At 41.5% G+C, this 16,644-nt stretch overlaps 1 pseudogene across 1 annotated transcript in view; it reads right to left on the bottom strand.

Moving 5' to 3' along the window:
• The window catches only part of LOC149445594 (protein AATF-like), a 117,533-nt pseudogene that overhangs the window by 26,652 nt on the left and 74,237 nt on the right, over positions 1 to 16,644 (bottom strand). The gene's annotated exons all lie outside the window — the stretch shown is intronic.

The following is a 16,644-nucleotide window of genomic DNA, read 5'->3' as shown; positions in this document are numbered from 1 at the left end:
TATAAAGTATAAATGTTAATATAAAAATGTGATAAAATGAATGTCCATATAAACGTTCGCATAAGAACATATAAAAAATATATGAATAAAGGTATATCTCAGGGTAAAATTCTTCAGCAGATTGACTTGTGACTCCAATGGTTAAAGTGTGCACTCACCGGAAACGCATGGATAATGCACATGTGATATAAACCCTCAAGGTAAACAGGATCTTCCGGTGAACTTTTCCTCTATGGTGCAGTCATCAAGCCATTAGGAGTAGTAAAAAATCTTCTGGATCCAGAGGTCCCCTTAAGGTTGGATAGGTGCTCAGCCTGAGTACAGGGCTCCTTTTCCTCTGGTCATGCTTGTAACTCTGGGGTAACCTGTGGGCTTAATAATGCCTGGTTGCCACGGAGAGGGAAAACTCATCAACAGTGCTTGGAAGTTCCTGTCAGCGCTACTTTGGAACAAAGTACCTTGAGGGTTTATATCACATGCGCATTATCCATGCGTTTCCGGTGAGTGCGCACTTTAACCATTGGAGTCACAAGTCAAACTGCTGCAGAATTTTACCCTGAGATATAACTTTATTCATATATTTTTTATATGTTCTTATGTGAACGTTTATATGGACATTCATTTTATCACATTTTTATATTAACATTTATACTTTATATTATTAGTATTCATCTTTAGTTATTCATTTATTAGCGCTACACCTTTGTTTTTGTTTTGAGTACAGAGCCCTACAAGGCACTCTGCACATGCTCAGTTGGTTTGTATTGCTAGAGAGGTTTTTTTTGGGGGGAGGGTGCATGTGATCGGCACAGGGCCAAACAGCACTGTCCAGAAAAAGGGTCAGGGGTCATGTAGCCTCATATAACAGTCAGGGGAAAAGGAAAACTCCTTCAACAAGCTTTAACCAGTGCTTGGCTGGACACTGATATACACTATATTGCCAAACGTATTGGGTTGCCTGCCTTTACATGCACATGAACCTTAATGGCATCCCAGTCTTAGTCCACAGGGTTCAATGTTGAGTTGGCCCACCCTTTGCAGTTATACCAGCTTCAACTCTCCTGGGAAGGCTGTCCACAAGGTTTAGGAGTGTGTCTATGGGAATGTTTGACCATTCTTCCAGAAGCGCATTTGTGATGTCAGGGCTGATGTCAGACAAGAAGGCCTGGCTCGCAGTCTCTGCTCTAATTCAGTTGAGAGCATGAAATTGTCCAAAATGTCTTGGTATGTTGACGCCTTAAGAGTGCCCTTCACTGGAACTAAGGGGCCAAGCGCAACCCCTGAAAAACAACCACACACCATTACCCCCCCTCCATCAATCTTTAAACTTGGCACAATGTACCATACCGTTCTCCTTGCAACCGCCTAACCCAGACACATCCATCGGATTGCCAGACAGAGAAGTGTGATTCCTCACTCCAGAGAACACATCTCCACTGATCTAGAATCCAGTGGTGGCGTGCTTTTCACCACTGCATCCGATGCTTTGCATTGCACTTGGGGATGTAAGGCTTGATGCAGCTGCTCAGCTATGGAAACCCATTCCATGAAGCTCTCTACGCACTGTTGTTGTGCTAATCTGAAGGCCACATGAAGTTTGGAGAAATTTAGCTATTGACTTTGCAGACAGTTGGCGACTTGTGCACACTGTGCGCATCAACATGCCCTGACCCCCCACTCTGTCATTTTACGTGGCCTACCACTTAATGGCTGAGTTGCTGTTGTTCCCAGTTGCTTCCATTTTGTTATAATGTCACCACCAGTTGACTGTGGAATATTTAGTAGCAAGGAAATTTCATGGATGGACTTATTGCACAGGTGGCAACCTATCACGATACTACGCTTCAATTCACTGAGCTCCTGAGAGCGACCCATTCTTTCACAAATGTTTGTAGAAACAGGCTGTATGCCGAGGTTCTTGATTTGATACACCTGTGGCCATGGAGGTGATTGGAACACCTGAATCCAATGATTTGGAAGGAGTGTCCCAATACTTTTGGCAATACAGTGTATACTGCTGATGCCACAGGACTGCTATATACTGCTGATAAGAAAAGGTATTTAGCAGTTTATATTTACTAAAATAATTGCATTTCCATGTTGTGTGTATTGTGGGAGACCATATATAGTGAATGCAGGGTCCTGGGGTTAGTAACACTTTAACCACTTTCCTGGCCACTGCACATAAACAGCCAGGTGGGATCTTCGCCGTTCTAGTGGACGTTCCTGATCGTCCCTCAGAATGTGGCTGCGTAGCTGCTCACTCTCGGTGTGCCTGCGTCCCCTGGACACAGCGCAACGCCGTATGGCAAAAGGGCTCTCTGAGTGGCCCTTCTGATCACATGATGGCTGTGTCCAATCACAGTCATGATGTAATTTTAACAAAGCCGCTAGTCTGTTGATCTGCTCTTCCTCTCCTCACATAATGCCCACTAGTGAGGAGAAGCAGAACCGATCTGTGTAAAACTGAGTTACACACACTCATCACCCCATAGTGTCCCTCACACAGCTGTCAGTGCACCAGTGAGCCACATCTGTCATGGCGTACCAGTGATCCACATTGCCACAGTGCATCAGTGATCCACATCTGTCACAGTGCACCAGTGTAAAGTCCAAATCTGTACCAGTGATCCACAACTGTCACGGTGTACCAGTGATCCACAACTGTCACGGTATACCAGTGATCCACAACTGTCACGGTGTACCAGTGTAAAGTCCACATCTGTAGCAGTGATCCACATCTGTCACAGTGTATCAGGGTACAATTCACATCTGCACCAGTGATCAACATCTGTCATGGCCTACCAGTGTCAAATCCACATCTGTCACAGTTTACCAGTGCTCAATATCTATCACACAGTACTAGTGTAAAATCCACATCATTACCAGTGAATAACATCTGTCACAGTGTACCAGAGTAAAATCCACACCTGTACCAGTGATCAATATCTGCCACAAAGTACCAGTCTCAAATCCACATCAGTATCAGTGATCAATATCTGTCACAGAGTATCAATGGCAAATCCACATCTGTACCAGTGAACATCAAAATCAACATCAGCAATATCAGCAGTGCAGCATAAACATGCCTAAAAAAGTACACCAGTGTACTTTGCAGGTTCTGTAATTCCCGGAAAAGGGTCTGTTAATCCGGAGGCTTCGAAGAGATTAGGTGGGACGAAGCCTCTACCCCTGTGCCCAGGTCTTACCTGACCAAGGCCCTAAGCCTGATATTTCTGCCTGCTATCGACTTACTGCCATCATGCCTCTGCCTGCCGCATGAACTGACCACAACTCTTCCTGCTACCTCTACTTTGGACCATGTTCCTGCCTACTACCAGCAATGATATTTTGGCTGTGCTGACCATATCTCTGCCTGGACAACTCATTTGGCTGTTGCTGACCACGTCTTCCTGCTTCCTGGACCAATGCTTTGGCTGTGTTGGCAATCTCTCTGCCTGCTGCCTGTAGTGACTATGGACAGTATTTCTTCCTGCTGCCTGGGTGATTCCTTTTGCTGTCGCTGGCCACATCGCTGCTTGCTGCCTGGACCAATGCTCTTCTCTGTGGACAACTGCACTACTAAAAGCGCAGGTAACTTTTTTGTTTACCCTTTGCTCAGCAGAATGTATCTTTGGGGTGTAATTCTTGGTATGTACATGCTATGTGTTAGAAGCCTGAAGGTGCTACTTGGATATTGGGCCTCTAAATGTGGCAAGCTGTGGAAAAGTCTTAAACATGTGGTATCCCCATACTCAGGAGGCACAGCAGAATGTATTTTGGGGTGTAATTTTTGGTATGTACATGCTATGTGTTAGAAATATCTTATAAATTGACAACTTTGTATAAAAAAAATACATTTTCATTTTCTTTCCACAAAACTTGTGGAAAAAAATTGACATGTTCAAAGAAATCATTATGCCTCGTAGAATATACATTGGGGTGTTTGCTTTTAAAAAATTTTACTTTCTTCATTTTCTAAAGAATTGAGAAAAAAAAAATTACAAGTTCAAAAAAAACTCACCGTGCATCTTACTAAATACCTTGGAATGTCTAGTTTCCAAAAAGGGGTAATTTGGGGGGTATTTGTACTATCCTGGTTTGTTAGTGTCTCAAGAAATGAGATAGGCCATCAGCACATCAGATCTGAACAGGTGTGATCAATTTTCAAAGATTGTTAGCATAGCTTATAGACATAACTTGCACACAGACCAGATACACACCGATTGGGATTCATTTTACCAAAGCAATGTAGCAGCATACATTTTGGCCCAAATTTATGAAGAAAACTTTACTTATTTGCAAAATTTTATAACAAACAAAGAAAAATGTGGATATTTTTTTCACTTTTTTTAATAACGCAAAAAAAAAAACCCTGCTAATTAAATACCAGCAAAAGAAAGCTCTATTTGAGTGAAAAAAAGGAAAAAAATTTCATTTGGGTACAGTGTTGCATGACTGAGTAATTATCATTCAAAGTGTGAGAGCGCTGAAAGCTGAAAATTGGTCTTGGCAGGAAGGGGGTAAAAGTGCCCTGTATTAAGGTGGTTAAATTAAGGCTAAAAGTCAACACTTTAAAACATCTTTGTTGCTTCATTATAAAGGATAGGTATGGGTTTAAAAAAAAAAAAAAAAACAGTTGTACATCTAAACCCCTATTCAATCAGCGTTTTACATACCCTAAAATAATATGATAGTGCTCTAAAATAGTTGCTGCTAAAACACGGTTAGTGAGTTCACAACACCTGTACCAAAATGAATAACAATAAAGTGCAGCACAACGGACTAATATCTAATTTTAAAATAAATATTAATCTCTTCACGCCAACAGTATGCAAATATGTGGCCTCTCGGCAGCTGGGTTTTGACGCCAAGCGGCCGCATATTGGAGTACCATTTGTAAACAAACATGCTGAGAGCGTGTGCCCTGTGCGCTCCCAGCACGTGTCGGCATCCGACGGAAAGGTCCCGATCTCTCCTTGCGATTGGGACCTTTCTGATTATGTGACTACCGTGACAGCCAATCACGGCAGTCATCTAACCCTAAACCCTGCCCCGCCTCCCGATGTCAGAAACCCCTTAAACAGCAGGGAGGCACCGGCATGAAGGGGTTAAACAAAGTCCCATGAAAAAGTCTTGTATAACACCACTGTGCAACTTGTATAAGATAAATCTCAGTGCCAACCGTGCCACCACCATTAGGCAAAAAACCTGCTCACCTCACTTTATGACATCATCAATAGGTCATTATGCGCTCAACATGTGGACAGACTTGTGTACACCCTCTGTGGTCTTCCTCCAGCTCCTCTCCCGCCACTACCACCCAGCAATTTCCAACTATCACTGACAAAGGAGAGACCTGTATGTAAACAATACAGATCTCTCCTGTCAGCTCCTGCACATTGCTTTGCATTGCTCTGTATGCAAGGGAATAGAAAGCTGACCGTGAAACACACACACAGTAAAACAGCACAAAGTTAACCCTATGATTGCCCCAGATGTTAACCCCTTCCTGCCCAGGGCCAATAGTACAGTGTCAGTGAATTTTATTAGCACTGATCACTGTATTAGTCTCACTGGGGATGTCAGTGACAGTCCCTCCCCCCCCCCCCGTGTCAGAATACCCATTACAGTCCCACAGTCCTGCTATAAGTCGATGATTGCCACCATTACTCGTATAATAAAAAAAGAAAAAAATTCCAATATATATACCGCCGTTTGTAGAAGCTCTAAAACTTTCACGTAAACCAATTAATTTACATGTGTTTGGATTTTTTTTTAGCAAAGACATGTAGCAGAATACATTTTGGCCTAAATTTCGAATGAAATTAGATTTTGAAAATTTTTTTACTGAACATGTTTAATAGCAAAAAGTCAAAAATATTTTTTTCTCAAAATTGTGGTTATTTTTTTGTTTATAACTCGAAAAATAAAAAAAACACAAATATCCTCTGGAGGGCAAGTGATTAAAAACAAAATGTAAGAAACAAGCCAGCATATAATGTATAAATTCATTACATGGTTCACCACCCCGCTCTCCCAGATGGGCATCAGTTCAAAACGTCTAGGGCTCAGCTCCTTCCACCTATACGCGTTATGCCCAAAATTCAGGGGCTACTGAGGATAATAAATAGTTTTATAAATAGAGAGCACTATGGTTCCACTTTGGTGTGTATACTGTGGAGGTGCCTGGAGAGGAGCTGGAGGAAGACCACAAAGAGTGTACACAAGTTTGTCCACACTTTGTTATTCAAACAGTTCTACATACCTAGGTGAATGCAGCATTCATATGATGCAGAGAACAGAGCGATCAAAGACCGCTAATCGTTGACAGCTAAAAACGGGTCAGAGGATTGCAGAACAAGCTGCGCAAATTGAGCTACTATGTTACTATTTGTTGACATAACTGAAGTGACTTGAAAAAGTATTCATACACCTTGACATTTTCCACATTTTGTCATGTTACAACCAAAAATGTAAATGTTTTTATTTTATAGATTTTATGTGATAGACGAACACAAAGTGGCACATAATTTTGAAGTGGATGGAAAATGATAAAAGGTTTTCAAAATGTTTTACAAATAAATATCTGAAAAGTATGGCGTGCATTTGTATTCAGCCCCCTTTACTCTGATACCCCTAACTAAAATCTAGTGGCACCAATTGCCTCCAGAAGTCACCTAATTAGTAAATAGAATCCACCTGTGTGTAATTTAATCTCAGTATAAATACAGCTGTTCTGTGAAGCTCTCAGAGGTCTGTTAGAGAACATTAGTGAACAAATATCATCATGAAGGCCAAGGAACACACTAGACAGGTCAGGAATAAAGTTGTGGAGAAGTTTAAAGCAGTGTAAGGTTATAAAAAAAAATCCCAAATTTTGAACATCTCATGCAGCACTGTTCAATCCATTATCCAAAAATGGAAAGAGAATGGCACAACTGCAAACCTACCAAGACATGGCCATCCACCTAAACTGACAGGCCGGGCAAGCATTAATCAGAGAAGCAGCTAAGAGGCCCATGGTAACTCTGGAGGAGCTGCAGAGATGCAAAGCTAGGTGAGATAATCTGTCCAGGGGAAAACTATTAGTCATGCACTCCACAAATCTGGCCTTTATGGAAGAGTGGCAAGAAGAAAGCCATTGCTGAAAGAAAGCCATAAGAAGTCCCTTTTGCAGTTTTGCGAGAAGCCATGTGGAGGACACAGCAAACATGTGGAAGAAGGTGCTCTGGTCAGATGAGATCAAAATTGAACTTTTTGGCCTAAAAACAAAATGCTATGTGTGGCAGAAAACGAACACCGCACATCAGCCTGAATACACCATCCCCACCATTAAACATGGTGGTGGCAGCATCATGTTGTGGGGATACTTTTCTTCAGCAGAGACAGGGAAGCTCGTCAGAGTTGATGGGAAGATAAATGGAGCCAAATACAGGGCAATTTTAGAAGAAAACTTGTTAGAGTCTGCAAAAGACTTGAGACTGGGGCGGAGGTTCCAGTAGGGAAACAACCCTAAACATCCAGTCAGAGCTACAATGGAATGGTTTAGATCAAAGCATATTCATGTGTTATAATGGCTCAGTCAAAGTCCAGACCTATATATAATTAAGAATCTGTGGCAAGACTTGAAAATTGCTGATCACAGACTATCTCCATCCAATCTGACGGAAACTTGAGCTATTTTGCAAAGAAGAATGGTCAAAAACTTCACTCGCGAAAGGTGGTTCTACAAAGTATTGACTGGGGGGGGGGGCTGAATACAAATGCACGCCACACTTTTCAGATATTGATTTGTAAAAAATGTTGAAAACCATTTATCATTTTCCTTTTTCCTTCCACTTCACAATCATGCGCCACTTTGTGTTGGTCTATCGCATAAAATCCCAATAAAATACATTTATGTTTTTGGTTGTAATATTTCAAGGGGTATGAATACTTTTTCAAGACACTGCATAAAAGACTTATTTCATAAATGCCCCCATGTACAGTTGATCAGTCAGACACCTTTGCAAAAAAAAAATCTGTTCAAAATACAGCATGCAAAATTAAGCTCCAAGTATACAGCTGATCCATCTGTTATAAGAAAGCAATGGTACTCTGTACACTACAGTTGTTTCCTATCTTTTGCAGAAATCTTTACTCCTATGGAAAAAAATAGAGAAGAGCTATTCTAATGCAATACTGTGGACTGACTAAGCTGGTGTGTGGTGTTCAAAGTTGCAAGTGATGAAAAAAGTTTAAGCATTTTCTCCAATTAGCATTTAAAGAGGAGTTACATCCCCTCTCCTCCCAAAAGTCAGTAGTTACAAATACTGTAGCTGCTGACTATAAATATTAGCGCACTTACCTGTCCAGGGATCCATCAGTGTCTTCACCCTGAGTTGATGCTTCAATTGGCTGTTGGCTGCTGGCGCTGCCATCTTGACTAAGGGAAACCAGCAATGAAGCCTTGCAGCTTCACAGCTGGTTTCCTACTGCTCTGCGCTTTGCGAATGAGCCGTAGTCCTCTGGGACCTGTAAAATGTCCCAAAGAGCTGCGAGGGGAGGGGGGGGGGCGAACTCGTAGCGAACTGAACGAAAGTGGGAGTGGGTAGCTGTCCAAACCAGGTAACCGCTCCACTCTCCCACCCCCATTGCCAAAAAGTGCCAACTGTGGCAGCAGAGGGGGGAAGGAGGCAGATAAGCGGAGTTTACACTTTTGGGTGGAACTTTGCTTTAATGATTAAACATAGAATCATAGAACAAACACAAGCAGCATTCTATTCATACCCTTTCAGAAACATTATAAATAACATGTTTAATTTTAACCAAATCCCTTAGACTAGATGGAGATTTTCTTTAAAAGTTTCTGTGTCTATATCCAGGCAAGCCTTTCTAACAAGCGAGTTATTGACTAGTCTCCATTGTCTCCTTGAACCTCCTGTATTTTAAAAAGTTTAAGCGTTTAAGACAGTCCTAAATTACATATTTGAAAGGTTGAGAAATTTATTCCAGTTTAGATGAGCAGCCAGAGAATCGTATCAGAGATTCCTGATAGCAGAGAGATCCCTATCTGCAATCTGAGACAGATATCAATGCAGACCTAAACAGCTTTAGAAACCTAAGCAACCACCTTCCCAGGCTTTATTGTCACTGTGACGAACTTGGTGCCCGACCCCTGCCCTTCTCACCAACTCGTGACAAATGACCGGCCAATCTCACACCGCACTGTCACTTATGAAACATTGCCACTCTGCATCCTGCGCAGATTTTCCAGCTTGCGGGACCACAATCTAGGTGCCAGCAGCCTGAGAGTGATTGTCACTGGGTTAAGTTGATTAAGCTCTTTAAGCTACCAACTCTACCTTTTGACTGAGGAGGTGGAAACTCACATTCTTAGCAAGAACAAATATGAAAAATAAATGTCTGTACACACACCGCCACCACAGATACGTATAATCGGAGATTTGTCATATACAGTAGCACGCATCAAGAGACAGGGATTTTTTAGCTTGCATTAAAAGCCTAAGAGACAATTTCAACACTTTTCAAAAATAGGGTTTAATAATGAAAAAGTCAAAATGGTGCAAATTAAATATTTACAGAAAAAAGGGGTTTTACAAGGAAACAAAGAGACAATAAAGCAACAGAGAATTAAAAAGGAGTTGAAAATTAAGAATACTTGCAAAGCTCTTGGTTTTAGCAGAGTCCAACTGATCAAAAATGGTACAGTGGCTCTCTCAAGTCCGCTTTGGTGTCTCTTGGTTGATGTTAAAAGGAAAGCAGTCAAACTGCTTGCACTCTCTTTTCTTATCTGACATCAAGGGGGCTGTTGACAGAAGCCATCTGGCCAATTACCCAGTGTAAGGTTACAACTGTATTCTGGCCCTCCCTTACACACAGTTTTATACTAATATTAACCACTTGAGGACCACCCTATAGCACTTTTACTGCTACAAAGCGGTCCTCCTGTGCAAAATCACGGATATATACGCGATTTTGCACTTTCAACATAGGGGATGCATGCGCACCACCAGCTGCTCACTGCTGCTGTGAACACTGAAAGCAGAAGCCGATCTGCGAGTCCATTCGCAGGCACCCATCGATCATCGGGCAGGAGAAAAGACAGAGATCTGCCTATGTAAACAAGGCAGAGCTCTGTTCTGAAAGGTGGTGTACTGAAGGGATGTGTGTCTCTGCAAAGCAGGGAACACGATCCTTCAGTTCTTGTAGTAACAGCGCCACCACTTGTACACCAAGCACAAAGCTAGGCATACATTTAACCCTTTGATTTCCCTACATGGTAACCCCTTCCCAACCAGTGTCATTAGTACACTGATCAGTGCATATTTTTAGCACCAGTGTCAGTGGTTCCCACAAAGTGTCAGGTAGTGTAAAAATGTAAGTCGCAATATCGCAGTCCTGCTATAAGTCGATGATCGCAGCCATTACTAGTATTATAAAAAAAAATTAAAAATATTCCACTCTGTCTTATAGTTTGTAGACGCTATAACTTTTGTGCAAACTAATCAATATACACTTATTGGGATTTTCTTTATCAAAAATATGTAATAGAGTACATTTTGCCATAAATTTATGAAGAAATTTGATTTTTGAAATTTTTTTTTAAATTGTCGGTCTTGTTCTATTTATAACACAAAAACTAAAAACCACGGAGGTGATCAAATACCAAAGAAAGGTCTATTTTTGGGGGAAAAAAAAAGGATATAAATTTCATTTATGTACAGTGTTGCATGTCCGTGCAATTGTTAAAGTCACGTTGTGTCGTATCGCAAAAAATGGCCTGGTCAAGAAGGTGGGTAAATCTTCCAGAGGGCAAGTGGTTATTATCTTCCACTATGTACAGGTTGCTTTCTGGAAAGTGGTAGTTTTTTGTTCAGCATTATATTTCGTGTCCAAGGATACAAAACAGAGTATTTTGGATGGTTCTGTCACTCTGGAGGTAGGAGACTGCTATCTCCCATTTGGTATACGCCAGCTTAGTCGGGCATAACCTTGATTTGTTCAGTAGGATATTCCCCATTCAAATATATACTTCATATGAATGTGTCTTGGTCCTGTTAGATTCTATGAATTGTGTGTGGATTTTGTTAAGTTGTGAATTGAGCAGATGTCTCGGTGAGGTTGCCCTGCGCCTGCCTGCTTTCTGTGTAGACATTTTATGGCATGCTATGTGTGCTTTAATTGCCTGAAGGATTTTTCATAGTTTTACAAATAGATTATTTCCAATCCCCTCCAAAAAGTGATACATTGTAGGACTTTTTTTATGGTCAGTAGAAACTAACAGGCATCCTGCTAGGACTCAGTTAGCTGTTTACAGCTCTGACCAAGGCCTGTGTTCTGGTGTCTGCTGTCCCTACGTTGAGGTAACAGGCTCTTTTTAAGTATGTTAAAAGTTAAGGCTATGAATTCCATAGACTGCAGGAGGATAGAGGGAGTACGATTACTGGGTTCCTGAAAAAAATGGCTAAGACTGGAACAAGTTGGTTGTCACATACAGCTTCCATGTACCTAATGCACACAACCATTACAGTCACCATATTCAGCTGATACACTATATTGCCAAACGTATTGGGCCACCCCTCCAAAATTATTGGATTCAGGTGTTCCAATCACATCCATGGCCAGAGGTGTCCAAAAACAAGCACCTAAGCATGCAAACTGCTTCTACAAACATTTGTGAAAGAATGGGTTGCTCTCAGGAGCTCAGCGAGTTCAAGCGTGGTACTAGGATAGGTTGCCACCTGTGCAATGAGTCCCTCTGTGACAATTCCTTGCTACTAAATATTCCACAGTCAACTGTTAGTGGTATTATAACAAAGTGGAAGCAACTGGGAACAGCAACTCAGCCACCAAGTAGTAGGCCACGTAAAATGACAGAGCAGGGTCAGAGCATGCTGAAGCAAACAGTGCGCAGAAGTCGCCAACTGTCTGCAGAGTCAATAGCTAAAGACCTCCAAACTTCATGTGGCCTTCAGATTAGCACAGCAGTCAGTGCGTAGAGAGCTTCATGGAATGGGTTTCCATGGCCAAGCAGCTGCATCCAAGCCTTACATCACCAAGTGCAATGCAAAGTGCCGGGTGCAGTGGTGTAAAGCACACTACCACTGGACTCTAGAGTGACAAATCATGCTTCTCAGTCTGGCAATCTGATGGACGTGTCTGGGTTAGGCAGCTTCCAGGAGAATGGTACTTGCCTGACTGCATTGTGCCAAGTGTAAAGTTTCGGGAGGGGTGTGGGGATTATGGTGTGTGGTTGTTTTTCAGCAGTTGGGCTTGGCCCCTTAGTTCCAGTGAAGGGACCTCTTAAGGTGTCAGCATACCAAAACATTTTGCACAATTTCATGTTCCCAACTTTGTGGGAACAGTTTGGGGATGGTCCCTTCCTGTTCCAACATGATGCGCACCAGTGCACAAAACAAGGTTCATAAAAGACATGGATGAGCGAGTTTGGGGTGTAGAAACTTGACTGGCCTGCAAAGACTCCTAACCTCAACCCGATAGAACAATTTTGGGATGAATTAGAGCAGAGACTGTGAGCCAGGCTTTCTTGTCTAACATCAGTGCCTGGCCTCTCAAATGCGCTTCTGGAAGAATGGTCAAACATTTTCATAGACGCACTCCTAAACCTTGTGGACCAAGAAAAGTTGAAGTTGTTATAGCTGCAAAGGGTGGGCCAATTCAATATTGAACCCTACAGACTAAGACTGGGATGCCATTAAAGTTCATGTGTGTGTAAAGGCAGGCGTCCCAATACTTTTGGCAATATAGTGTATCTAAGCACACTAGTAAGGAAAAAAGCTGAGAGCTGTAAAGGTGAGTGCTTCTTCTGCATGCTTCTGAGTGCTCCTGCATGCCATAGCTTGAGTTTGTAATGTGTGGGTTTCACTTTAAGGATCCTGGTGACAGTTGTAGAGACATTAGTAAGCCTAAACAGCAATATTTTAGAATTGTTAAAAATATGAAATACTGCATGTGAATATCCTGTATACTCATATTTAGCCAGTGGGTGGAGCCCTTTAGTATCTCGCTTTTGAACATGTTCCAATAGAAAGCTTCAATTCATAAAGATGCTTCTGCTGTGCTCTCTCTTCAGAAACCTTATAGTGCTCTATGATTTGTCATGTATCAAATGTTTTATTTGTGACATAAAAATACATAAAACTTATTCAAAAGAATTAAAGGCATTATAAATCTTTTTCCGCACAACTAGTGTTTTTCAACTGCATAATCCATGACCTCTGTGTAGTCTATGAACTGAAAAGCAGGAAGATTTTATTTCTATTACGTTAACACTCCCACATTTGTGACACTACAAGTGGATGGCAATGCATGCACTGGATGCTGTGACCTATAATAGGAAGTTGTCTTTTCCCTTTGGCAATTAGGGACAGGACAGCTGTAGCAAAACAGAGGAATTGATCAGCCATGACACTAAAAAATTTCAGCTACAAAATGTGAACTCGTCATTACAAGGTAAGGCAAACACCTGGAATACAACTACACTAATATCTAGTAAAACAACAAAATTATTTGAAAGTGTACAATGCCTTCATGAATTATTTAGCCCTGATTAAAAGAATCTCCAGTTTTCATAAATATAGAAATAACCTGACAATCTAAAATACTGTAAAGAGCACTACATTACTTATATGATTAAATAAATAAAATATAAAGCCTAACTCTAGTCACAAGAATAAAACAAAACCTTAAAGGTTAAATAAATAAAACTTAAAACCTTACATAAAACAAGCTCTTAAAGGATATTTTTTTTTAGGGGACAAGATAAAACAGTATAATATCTACTTTAAAGTAGAACTATAGAGAGGAAATACTTGCAAATTAACAAAATCCCCCTCCACCCCAGGTCACCAGAACTAGTGTCCCCATTGGAAGATTTCCCCTCTATTACTTTCACTTGCAATGACAGTAGTAAACAGGACAAAACAGAGAGGTTACAAAATATAAAAATCATGTGGCGCAAACCTAAGATGTAAAAATTAAAATAAATCAAAACAGCAAAGGCCTCCATCTTGTATCATTTCTACTCCTAAATCAGCTTCCCTCCAAATCCCCCCTCCCTCTGTTGAGTGACACGTGGTCTGTATGATGCAGAGATCACAGGCAATCAGGCTCAGTGGGAGACCTCCAGGTTTATAAATCCCACACTAGCTTGTGCCCAGGTGTCTGTTAGCTTCTCAATCTGAGATATCGTAAAGCTATAAACCAAGTCCTTCACTGAGCTTCAAAGACATTCCAGATAAGCCATAAAACAAACATCACGTTCAAAATCCACTTTCCCCTATAATTTTATAGCTGGAGATATGGAAGACTTACATAAAAACCAATAATATATTCAGATCGGTCACTTTAATACAAGTTGCCTGATATACAGTGGGGCAAAAAAGTATTTAGTCAGCCACCAATTGTGCAAGTTCTCCCACTTAAAAAGATGAGAGAGGCCTGTAATTGGCATCATAGGTAGACCTCAACTATGAGAGACAAAATGAGAAAAAAAAATCCACAAAATCACATTGGCTGATTTGGAAAGAATTTATTTGCAAATTATGGTGGAAAATAAGTATTTGGTCAATATCAAAAGTTCATCTCAATACTTTGTTATATATCCTTTGTTGGCAATGACAGAGGTCAAACGTTTCCTGCAAGTCTTCACAAGGTTGGCACACACTGTTGCTGGTAAATTGGCCCATTCCTCCATGCAGATCTCCTCTAGAGCAATGATGTTTTGGGGCTGTCGCTGGGCAACACGGACTTTCAACTCCCTCCAAAGGTTTTCTATGGGGTTGAGATCTGGAGACTGGCTAGGCCACTCCAGGACCTTGACATGCTTCTTACGAAGCCACTCCTTTGTTACCCGGGCGGTATGTTTGGGATCATTGTCATGTTGGAAGACCCAGCCACGTTTCATCTTCAATACCCTTGCTGATGGAAGGAGGTTTGCACTCAAAATCTCACGATACATGGCCCCATTCATTCTGTCCTGTACATGGATCAGTCATCCTGGTCCCTTTGCAGAGAAGCAGCCCCAAAGCAGGATGTTGCCACCCCCATGCTTCACAGTAGGTATGGTGTTCTTTGGATGCAACTCAGCATTCTCTCTCCTCCAAACACAACGAGTTGTGTTTCTACCAAACAGTTCTATTTTGATTTCATCTGACCATATGACATTCTCCCAATCCTCTTCTGGGTCATCCAAATGCTCTCTAGCAAACTTCAGACGGGCCCGGACATGTACTGGCTTAAGCAGGGGGACATGTCTGGCACTGCAGGATCTGAGTCCCTGGCGGCGTAGTGTGTTACTGATGGTAGCCTTTGTTACGTTGGTCCCAGCTCTCTGCAGGTCATTCACTAGGTTCCCCGTGTGGTCCTGGGATTTTTGTGAGATCTTGCGTGGAGCCCCAGATCAAGGAAGATTATCAGTGGTCTTGTATGTCTTCCATTTTCTAATTATTGCTCCCACAGTTGATTTGTTCACACCAAGCTGCTTGCCTATTGCAGATTCAGTCTTCCCAGCCTGGTGCAGGTCTACAATTTTGTTTCTGGTGTCCTTCGACAGCTCTTTGGTCTTCACCATAGTGGAGTTTGGAGTGTGACTGTTTGAACTTGTTATCAGTATAAAAGACACCTGTCCACAACCTCAAACAGGTGCCATTGATACAGGTAATGAGTGCAGGACAGAGGAGCCTCTTAAAGAAGGTGGTACAGGTCTGTGAGAGCCAGAAATCTTGCTTGTTTGTAGGTGACCAAATACTTATTTTCCACCATAATTTACAAATAAATTCTTTCCAAATCAGCCAATGTGATTGTTTGGCTTTTTTTTCTCATTTTGTCTCTCATAGTTGAGGTCTACCTATGATGCCAATTACAGGCCTCTCTCATCTTTTTAAGTGGGAGAACTTGCACAATTGGTGGCTGACTAAATACTTTTTTGCCCCACTGTATTACACCCCCTAGCTGGAATCTACAGGAGAGCAGAAAATTATATCTCCTTAACCGCCCCAAGCAGGTATGTCACATTTCATATCTAGACGTTCAGCAGATGCTTATACATATTAATCTACTAGTGGCTAGGCTGCTAAATGCACCGAGGGTAAGTTATGGGTCATGATATAAGCTGTGAGGGATTTTGGTTCTAGCTAGGGTCTTCGCCTACAACTCCCTTCCCAAATGAGGAGATTGGTTCTCTGCTTCAAGGAGACACCCTGCTGAGTTCCTAGAAAAGCTGTTATGCTTAGAGCCAAGTTAAGCTGAGTTGAAGTTGAAGCTCCCTTTTAACATCGGAACTAACTTTGGGAGATAAGGCCCTTTTGCTCAGAAAACTTGATCTGCTTAACCCAGGACTTTTGGCAAGTACTTTATCTCTCTAAACTTCTTTCGGTTATCACTTTGCTGTGTTAGTGCTCTCTGTATATTTATATATATATATTGGCTACATCTTTTCTGTAAATATTTTTATTGCACCCTTTTGACCTTTTAGTAATAAATCTTACTTTCTGAAAGTGTTGAACTGTTTCTAAAGCTCTTTAATGCAAACTAAGAATCCCTGCCTCTGAACAGCGCTACTGTGTGTTTTAAAACGTCTGCATACATCTGTCTGCGGTGACATTGTGTATACAAACG

Source organism: Staurois parvus, unplaced genomic scaffold (assembly GCF_062004578.1).
Source record: "Staurois parvus isolate SC_StPar_1 unplaced genomic scaffold, SC_StPar_1.0 ptg000717l, whole genome shotgun sequence".
Taxonomy (NCBI): domain Eukaryota; kingdom Metazoa; phylum Chordata; class Amphibia; order Anura; family Ranidae; genus Staurois; species Staurois parvus.
This window is presented reverse-complemented; position numbering and strand designations above follow the sequence as displayed.